Source organism: Mesoplodon densirostris, chromosome 4, assembly GCF_025265405.1.
Source record: "Mesoplodon densirostris isolate mMesDen1 chromosome 4, mMesDen1 primary haplotype, whole genome shotgun sequence".
NCBI lineage: Eukaryota > Metazoa > Chordata > Mammalia > Artiodactyla > Ziphiidae > Mesoplodon > Mesoplodon densirostris.
This window is the reverse complement of record NC_082664.1, coordinates 178,668,569-178,677,183: the sequence shown is the minus strand read 5'-3', so window position 1 is coordinate 178,677,183 and position 8,615 is coordinate 178,668,569. Positions and strand designations below refer to the sequence as shown.

At 36.9% G+C, this 8,615-nt stretch overlaps 1 pseudogene; it reads right to left on the bottom strand.

Annotated features, from left to right (window-relative positions):
- Window positions 1-338: 338 nt before the first annotated feature.
- On the bottom strand, window positions 339-790 carry LOC132488224 (small nuclear ribonucleoprotein Sm D1-like; annotated as a pseudogene).
- Window positions 791-8,615: the final 7,825 nt, after the last annotated feature.

The following is an 8,615-nucleotide window of genomic DNA, read 5'->3' as shown; positions in this document are numbered from 1 at the left end:
TAGTCAGTACATGTGAAGTAAAAAGGTGTATATTCAACATACATTCATATAAGAAATATTTAGTTCAAAAAATTAAAAGCCTGATCTAAGACTGGAATTATTCTGGGACTGCCTGGTAGTAATGCTTAGCTCTTATTGTGTTTGTATCATGAATATATATATATGAACTATTAAAACTTAATATGATATAGTCAATAGACAACTCTGTCCTACATTTATGTTTATTAAAAACTGCCACAAACAAACAAAGTCTGTACAAAAAGCAGCCGGGGCATCGATCACTTTGAAATCATAATCTTGAGAGACACAGTTTGCTTAGGACTCCACCATCTTCTAACTTAGCCACGTAGTCTTCCTCTGCCACGTCTTCTTCTTCTTCCTCGTCTGTCATAAACAAACAAAACTACTTTGAAATAGTAGTTTTGAGAGATATTACACCTAGGACCCCCTCTTCCTCTGCCTCGGCCTTGGCCTCAGCCTTTTCCTCTTCCTCGGCCTCTTCCTGCAACATCTTCCCTTTTCTTAGACTTTCCCTTTGTTTCAACATCCACGAGAAGTGTATACAGAGGTAAGCTGTCTGGCAGAATAAAATACTGAATGTTATTTCCACGAATACTCAGTGTTTCCAGCTGTACAGGTTCTCTGTTCTTCAGTGTCATTTTCACAGCTTTAAGATGTGTATTCATGCTGACATCTACACCTGTGATTGTTCCATGGACCTGTGTTCTATTCTTTAATTCAGTGGTTACAATTTCGTGACCAATTTCATCAAAAATCTCATGAGCTTCATCCTAGCGGCGCCGTCACCCTTTTGATCCAATAGTGCACAAAACCTGACAACCGAGCACCGACCGGCTGCGAGTATGAATGGCCCATATTGTTTTAATTACTGTAGCTTTGTAATGTAGTTTGAAACCAGAGCACATGAAGTCTCCAGCTTTGCTCTTATTTCTCAAGATTGTTCTGGCTATTTAGGGACTTTTGTGATTTCATACAAATTTTAGGACTATTTATTCTCCTTCACTTTTGAAGGATACTTTCACTAGAATTCTACATTTTTTTTCTTTTAAGACTTTTAGTATTTCACTCCACTTTCTTCTCACTTGTATGGTTTCTGATAAGAAATCTTCTGTAAATCTTATCTGTTCCAAACATTTCCTTCTCTCTCTCCTTCCATTTTTATACTTCTTGTTGATTTAAACTGTGAGTTTAGATATATAATGCTATTGAATTTTTGGAATATAAATCTAGTTGTCAAATTTTATTACTGACATTGTATTAAAACTTATCCACAATTATTTGGATGTACCTCTACATTTTGCAGGTTACATTTTTCATCTTCAATTCTTTTATACCATGACTTACAAGTTTTTTATTTGGATTGAGCTCTTGGTCAGCTGAAATTTATTTCACTAGGTATTTCAGGAAGAGTTCATGGTTGGTATAATTTCTAGGTTCTTAAGAGGCCAAGAATATCTTTTTTGCCTTCATATATAATCACCAACTGACTTGAGCATGAAATTCTCGTACACAGGTTCCCTTCAAAACTATGTAGACTTTGCCCTGGGACTTTTGTTGTTTAGTGGTACAAAGGAGTTTGTGGTCTGCTAAAATATTTTGCCTTGGTAAATATCTTTTTTCCTTCCTAAATGGTTTTAATAATTTTTATCCTTAAAATTCAAAAATTTTATCAAGGTATGTCTAGATGTTTGTCTTATTTCATAAATTTTGTTAGTAATTCTTGACCTCTTTCAATTTTAATAGTCATGTGTTTCTTCCAGTCAGAAAGTTCTTTTTATTATGAAATATTTAAAATACATGGAAGAGCAAATAAAATCTTTATAATGCATGTCCCTATATTTACCACTCAGTTTTAGTAAATCATATTAGTCTGCCACATATGCCACAAACAATTTCTAATAAACTAAATTTTATAGCTGTAGTTGAAACTTCTTGAGCAACCTTCCACTACCCCAATTCTCCTTTTAAACCTAAATGTAAACACTTTTCTAATTTTTGTGTCCATCTTTCTTACACATTTCTCTATACTGTTATATACATGAATTCAAAAAACATATTACTTTGCATCTTTTCATTTTAAATGCTATGGAATAATATTGTATCTATATTTCTGAATCTTACACTTTTCAGGCTACATTATGTTTTCAAGACTCTGCTATGGTGGTAGCTGCAGCTTTCTTTGGTTCATTTTATTGTGCTGCCTCATTCTGTTATGTAAATATATCACAATTAATTTATCCATTTTTATGTTGATGGACATTTATGTAGTTTCCAAATGTCCACAAATATAAATCATGCTGCAATGAATATTCATTCACATGTCTTCTGTGAGAGTTTCTCTAGGTTTTGTACCAAGAAGTGTAGTTCCTTGCAGCAGGCATGATGACCTTCAAGAGTAATATTATTAAGGAGGCAGTGCTTATATAGTTCTTACTATGTGCTATGCACTCTTCTATATACTTAACTGATACAGACTCATTTAGCCTTTCAGAATAACTCTATGAGGTAGGTACTATTCCCTACCCACATTTTAGGATTAAAATACAAGTCACAATAATTTTAAGTGACTTGTCCAAGGTCACACAGATGCAAGTAATAGAACCAGGATTTGAACTCAGGTAATCTTGTCCAGAGTCTGCACATTTAACCGCTATGATACACTGGACAAAAAGTATTCTGTTTCTTCTTGATTCAGCTTTAAGAAGTCATATTTTATTTAGGAATTTGTCTAACTTTTCAAATTTTTCACATAATGTTTTTCATTATATGTTCTTATCTCTAACACCTCTTCTGTATGTATATGTCTATTTTTGTATCTCCAATGTTATTTATTATGCCTCTTCTCTTCTTTGAACATATGAAATATAATTATATTTTAATGTCCTTGTAGAAAATTCTAACATCTGTATCAGTTCTGGGTTGGTTTCTATTTATTAATTTTTCTCATTGCAGGTCATAATTTCTTGACTCTTTCATACTTGATAATATTTAATTGGATGCAAACATTGAGATTTTTATTCTGTTAGGAGTTGATATTTTGCATTCCTATAAATAGTTTTGTACATTGATCTGGGATGCAGTTAAGTAGACTTGTTGGAAGTGTAAATGTGAATCCAGCTCCATGTGAGAGCAGCCATGGTTATAGCTTCTCAGGAGAAACTTCCCTCTTGCCTTTGGAGGTATGTCAGAGACAGATTTTCCTGTTTTCCTTATAAAGAATTTTTTCCCTAGCCCAATTTATTTGAATGAAAGGAGGGGAAACCCTTTCATCCAGAGTTCCTAGCTTTATGCAGAGGTCTCAAGTTTAGGTACCTTCCCTGCAAGTGTTCAATGCCACATCTCCCATTTCATTGGACGTTCATCCCTGAATTTAGTAAATTGTATTTTGACGTTTGCTCCTAGAGTATTATTGGTTTCCTTTATCACTCTGGTTTAATGATCAAGGATTTCATTTTTTTAATCCTTGGGTTATTTTTTTTCTTACATTGTTGAGAATGCCACACTGTAACTTTAAACATTATTGTCAGAATTTTTTTTGACATTTTGGTGTTTTCCAGTTGGAATATATTTTGAGAAGATTTTAACCATTGAACTATCTGGAGTGATTGCCCTGTCTTACCAATTTTTATTTATTTAAACTTTTGGCTGTAGTTTTCTTTTTGTCTCTTTAGGACAGCAGATAACTTTTTTGCTTTTAAATCTATCCTGAAAATCTCTGTCTTTAAGCAGATTAATTGAACCATTTATGTTACTGTTGTTACTGATGTATTTAGACCCTTTATTTTATCAGGGATCTTCTGATGATCCCAGTCAGTTACAGCTGCCAAGATTTTGAATTCTCTTCTTGACAGATTATGTCCTGGTATGAGAAACCCAAAGTTCCCAGGTAGCTGCTGTAGTTTAAAGCTCAGTGAGATTCTTGCTGTCACTCCTATGAAAAGCAGGGCTTCCCTTTGGGAATCTGTTCCACAACATCTGCAGAGGCCAGAGTTGTATGGACAGAGAGCCCAAATTCTCAAGTGGGTCACTGGAAGTTATGCTACCCTAAATTACTTCTCCTTCCATCCCTTTGTTTCTTGATCCATGTTTTCTACCTACTGGGGATATAGAATCATACAGTAATCATTGATTTAGAGTATATACTGCATCCTGGAGAATGGTACCCCTCTTTACAGGGTATTGTCTCCAAAATGACACCTTGCTGTTCTCTCAACACACCATTCCATCACTCTCTTAAGACAACAGCTTCAGTGCCTTCAGAGCAGGTACTGTCCATCTTTGGCTTGTGTCACATACTGAGCCAACCCATTAGCTTTTTCTTCCTCCGGCCTATGAGTCCTATCAGTTAGTCATAAAATCCCCCATGTGCACTGGGCAGCTGGTAAATTGCACTCAGCCTGTGATTTCCTGTAGTGAGCCTGTCTTCTCACTAGAATGTAAGCTCCAATAAAGAGGGGTTTGTTTGGTTCATTGCTGTATCCGCAATTATTTCAACGGTGCCAGTTCAATAAATATGGTTTGAAAGAATGAATGTTCTCCTTCTCAAATGGAGTATGTTTGTTTCACTTTACTCTTCAGGAGCTGAACTCTCAACTTCCAACTAGAACCTACTTACCACTTCATAGTTCTACTCCATTTAGTGTTCATTTTGATATTTATCTAGCTTTTTCAGTTCCACCTATATCTTTTTGGTTTTCTCTTGTAATGCTTTGTCATTGGTGTTTGCAGGGGGAGTGCACATAGCATAAAATTACCGCACAATCTTGATCAGAAGTTACATTTTTTTATTTTGTAATTTCTTTGATAAGTGTTTTGTCTCCATTTGCTATTTCTCTTCATCAGAATGGCTACCATATGATATATTTAGATCACCTTTTATTGTGATGATTTAAATATTTTCATCATTTGCTATTTTTATCCTTTTCCTCTGACTTTTGGAAGGAATTCTATCATTTGTTATCTAATTTACAACTTTGTTTCAGTAGTATTCAATCTGCTGTTTCCTGCATTTTTCCTTATTTTTTTTAATGCAGCAATTGTTTTTTTTTTAATCTCCTGCTCTCTTTACTGATTTTAGATTTCTCCTTACTCTATTTCCCTAATAATTAATTTTATTGCATAATTAATATGAGCCTTTTATTTTTCCAGACCACCAATAATGAATTATTTCATTAAAAATACACAATAACCCCGTTAGGTAAATACTGCTGTCATCCCATTTTACAAATGAAACTATGGAAACAAGGTAGGTTTAGTAATTGACTGATGATCACACGTAGCTCATAAGTGGCAGAGCTGTGATTTGAGCTTGTTGAAGCCCAGAGTCTTAACCATTCCTCTACATTGCCCAGAAATAGGTGAAAAGTTCTCTTGATTTTCTTGAGAAAGCAAATTAGAAAATACCTAAATTGTTTCCTCGAGAAAGTGGATTAGAAAATATCTAAAGTCTCTGCATTAACCATTTCATAGAAGACATTTGTATTGATTCCTCAGTAAATTCCTTGCCCTGAACTTCACATAACCTGTGTCTCGTAGAGATCATAACCTATGATCTCTCTCTTTAATCCTTACTGGGGACAGGATATCCTTGGTTAGCATTGCCAACCAACATAGTTTCTCTCAGAATTTATGACCCTGTTTGAATACTCTGGATGTAGTAGACCAAGGGAGAGAGGAGCTGTGGGTTTATTGTCATGTTGTGTGATAGTTCAGATAGCCAGACAACTTGTGAAGAGATGTGAGGAGTAAGAACAGAAGAGATTTGCAACCCGAAGCTCCCCTTCTCTACTCACACTTTTATTTTCTATATTTGACATGGCAGCCGGGAGGCTTCACCCAACCCTCTTGCCTCATTCATGTCCCCTATAATTTTCCTTTAACGCAAATGAAAATTGAGGAAGCATTACTTGGGGTTTCCTGTTAGGTATACCCTCTGTTGCCTGGTGCATTTCTCAGGCCTGCTGAGACCAAGAGGAACTCCGTAATTGATCGATAAACCACATCCATGTACAGTCTTTGCCTGTTTTACTTCAGGGGTATGAGTGGAGTTATGCTGTATGGCCTCGCAGGAGAGCTGTTATTTCTCATGCAGACAGTAGAGGATCACAATACCCCTGGTCTTTGATGTCGTTACACTTGTGGACATTTTTCAAAGTTTTTGACATGGATCTGGAGTATTGAGTATCCAGCAAATAATACAGTTTTGACCCCCTTTAAAAATTCCATCTTAATAGGAATCCAAAAGGGACTAGGAGAGTTAGACATTTTCATTCCAATTTGCTCTTTTGTTCAGAATCCTAAGTAGCAAATTACAAGTCACCATTAGGCAACAGTAAAAAGTAGACTGTAGCTTTTGTAGTTTTCCAGACACAGTGTTCTCAAGTTTCCATTTCATAGTTACATCCATGTATGAGAGCAGATTCTGAGTTTGGCAAGGCCCTTGGAAAAACTTTTCATGGAAACTCTGTAAATTCAACAGTAGACATTATTAGAAGGGTTCATACCCAGCAGAGATTGGGTACTGAGTCTTAACAGAATTGCAGAGGGAGAAACTAGCTTAAATTGTCTGTGAACTGGCTTCCTTGGAAAGGCTTTGCTGAGATGAGCAATTCTATTTAGAATGGCTGCTGCTCATCTTTCTACCAAGATAATCATCTGATGGCAACATGAAAAAGCGGATATGGCATTTTCAAACTCTAAATGCTTTCAAACTCCAATGTTATTCCCAGTGAACCTGAAAGTCGAAGAAATAATCACCTTGAAATTCTGGTATAATGTGAAGAGCTCAAGAAAGCTGAGCGCCTGACTTGTACCAAAGAGGATCCCTGAAAGCTAAGCTTCCTATAAATTGGAATTTTTGCTTCCTCTGTTGTCTTCCATATAGTCTCTTGCCTCTTTGCTAAATATCAAAGATATTTATGCTTAAACAAATGTTGTCTCTCTCTCAGTGCATCCTCTCCTTCTGGCAGGAAAGTCATCGTGCTGAATTGGTGGCACTTGCCATGGCAACAGACTGTGATGTCAGAGACACAGTGCCAAGCAGTTAGATTTCAGAGGTGCCACAGTTGGGAATATGAAGCTCCAAGGATGATGATGAGCCAGAGCAGTTGCTGTAAAAGAAAAAGAGTCTCAGTAAAGACCGAGTGTCTGATGTGTGCTCTCAGAGGTCTGGTGCTGAAGTAGGGTGACAGCAAATGAAGCCAGGTGAGGCGAATAGGGATGCAGGGCTCAAGACAAGATTTCCAAGGAGAAGTGTGGTGATGAAGACCATTTTCAAAAGGCCTCATCCAGGTGGCTGGCACCCTGCCATGTTCTGAGGCTTTGATGCTTCACAGGTGTGCTCTAAGGCATAGAAGGGAGAAGCTCCAGAGGTTCACTGTCTCTCAATGAGAGAGACAAAGGAGTCAGGACAGAGAAAAAGTGCAGACTCTTTGCTTTCCTGTCTCATGAAGCAGGAGTGTGACAACTTTCACAGTTGTGCTGCTTTCACAGAAAGAGCACCTTGACATCAAGACATTTGAGGCCTGAAAACTGAGGATGCTGTGGGGAGAAGGATGCCCTAAGAGGTTTTCAGCAAAACTTTCCAAGAAGAGGCAGTGGATGGTGGTCCCTGAAGTTACTGATAGGAACAGTCAGAGTATTTTGAAACGGACGCTTAAAATCTCTGCAGGTCTTATGTTGAATATGCAAACGATGAAACCAATACCTGTGAAAAATCATAGATGAAGTTTTAAAATACATACACATTTCAGTGATACAGTATGGATAAATTTGGACTGCATATGGCTTCTTATGTAAAGGAAAATTTCTTCTCCTTTTAGTAACACATTGTCTGCTGCCTGTGCTTAGCACCTTCTGCCATATGCTACTTAGAACAAGCTGCTGCAATTCAAGAACTAGCCCTAGTAATTAAGATCAAATGAGCCAGATGAAGAAAATGAGATGAAGAAAACCACATGCCCATGGAGCCCAGCCTTTTTATGTTAAAAAAAAAAGAAAAGAAGAAAGAAAAACAACAAACAACCATTGCCCATGGATTTATATGCAGTCCACACTCAGGATTATTGTTAACATACATGCATATATTTTGAATTGTTCTGGGCTTGATTGATTAGCTCCATGGAAATAGTTGCTGTTGGATGCTGGGGCATCCCTATGGAATATAAATAATAGTGCTCAAGGCTCAACCAAATGTAATTTATTTCACGAAAAAAGTACAACAAAACATGGAAGGTATTATAAAATAGTTTGAGATTAAGCCTTAAAAGATCCTTGGAGATATTTGACCTCTCATCCTTACATTGTAATGGGAAGTTGAAATCCAGAGAGGGTGAATAAATTTCCCCTGGTCACTGAGCTATAGCTAGAGGCAAGTCTCAGGTTAGAACATGGGATTTCTGGCTCACCCACTGGTTCAGTAATTCTCAAACTTAAGCATGCATCAGAAACCCCTGGAGGGCTTGTTAAAATACAGATTGCTGAGCACCACCCCCCACCCCGTGTTTCTCATTTAGTAGGTCTGGGTTGTGGTCCCAAAATTTACTTTCCCACCAAGTTCTCAGGTGAAGCTGATCTGTAGACCTTATTTACCTATC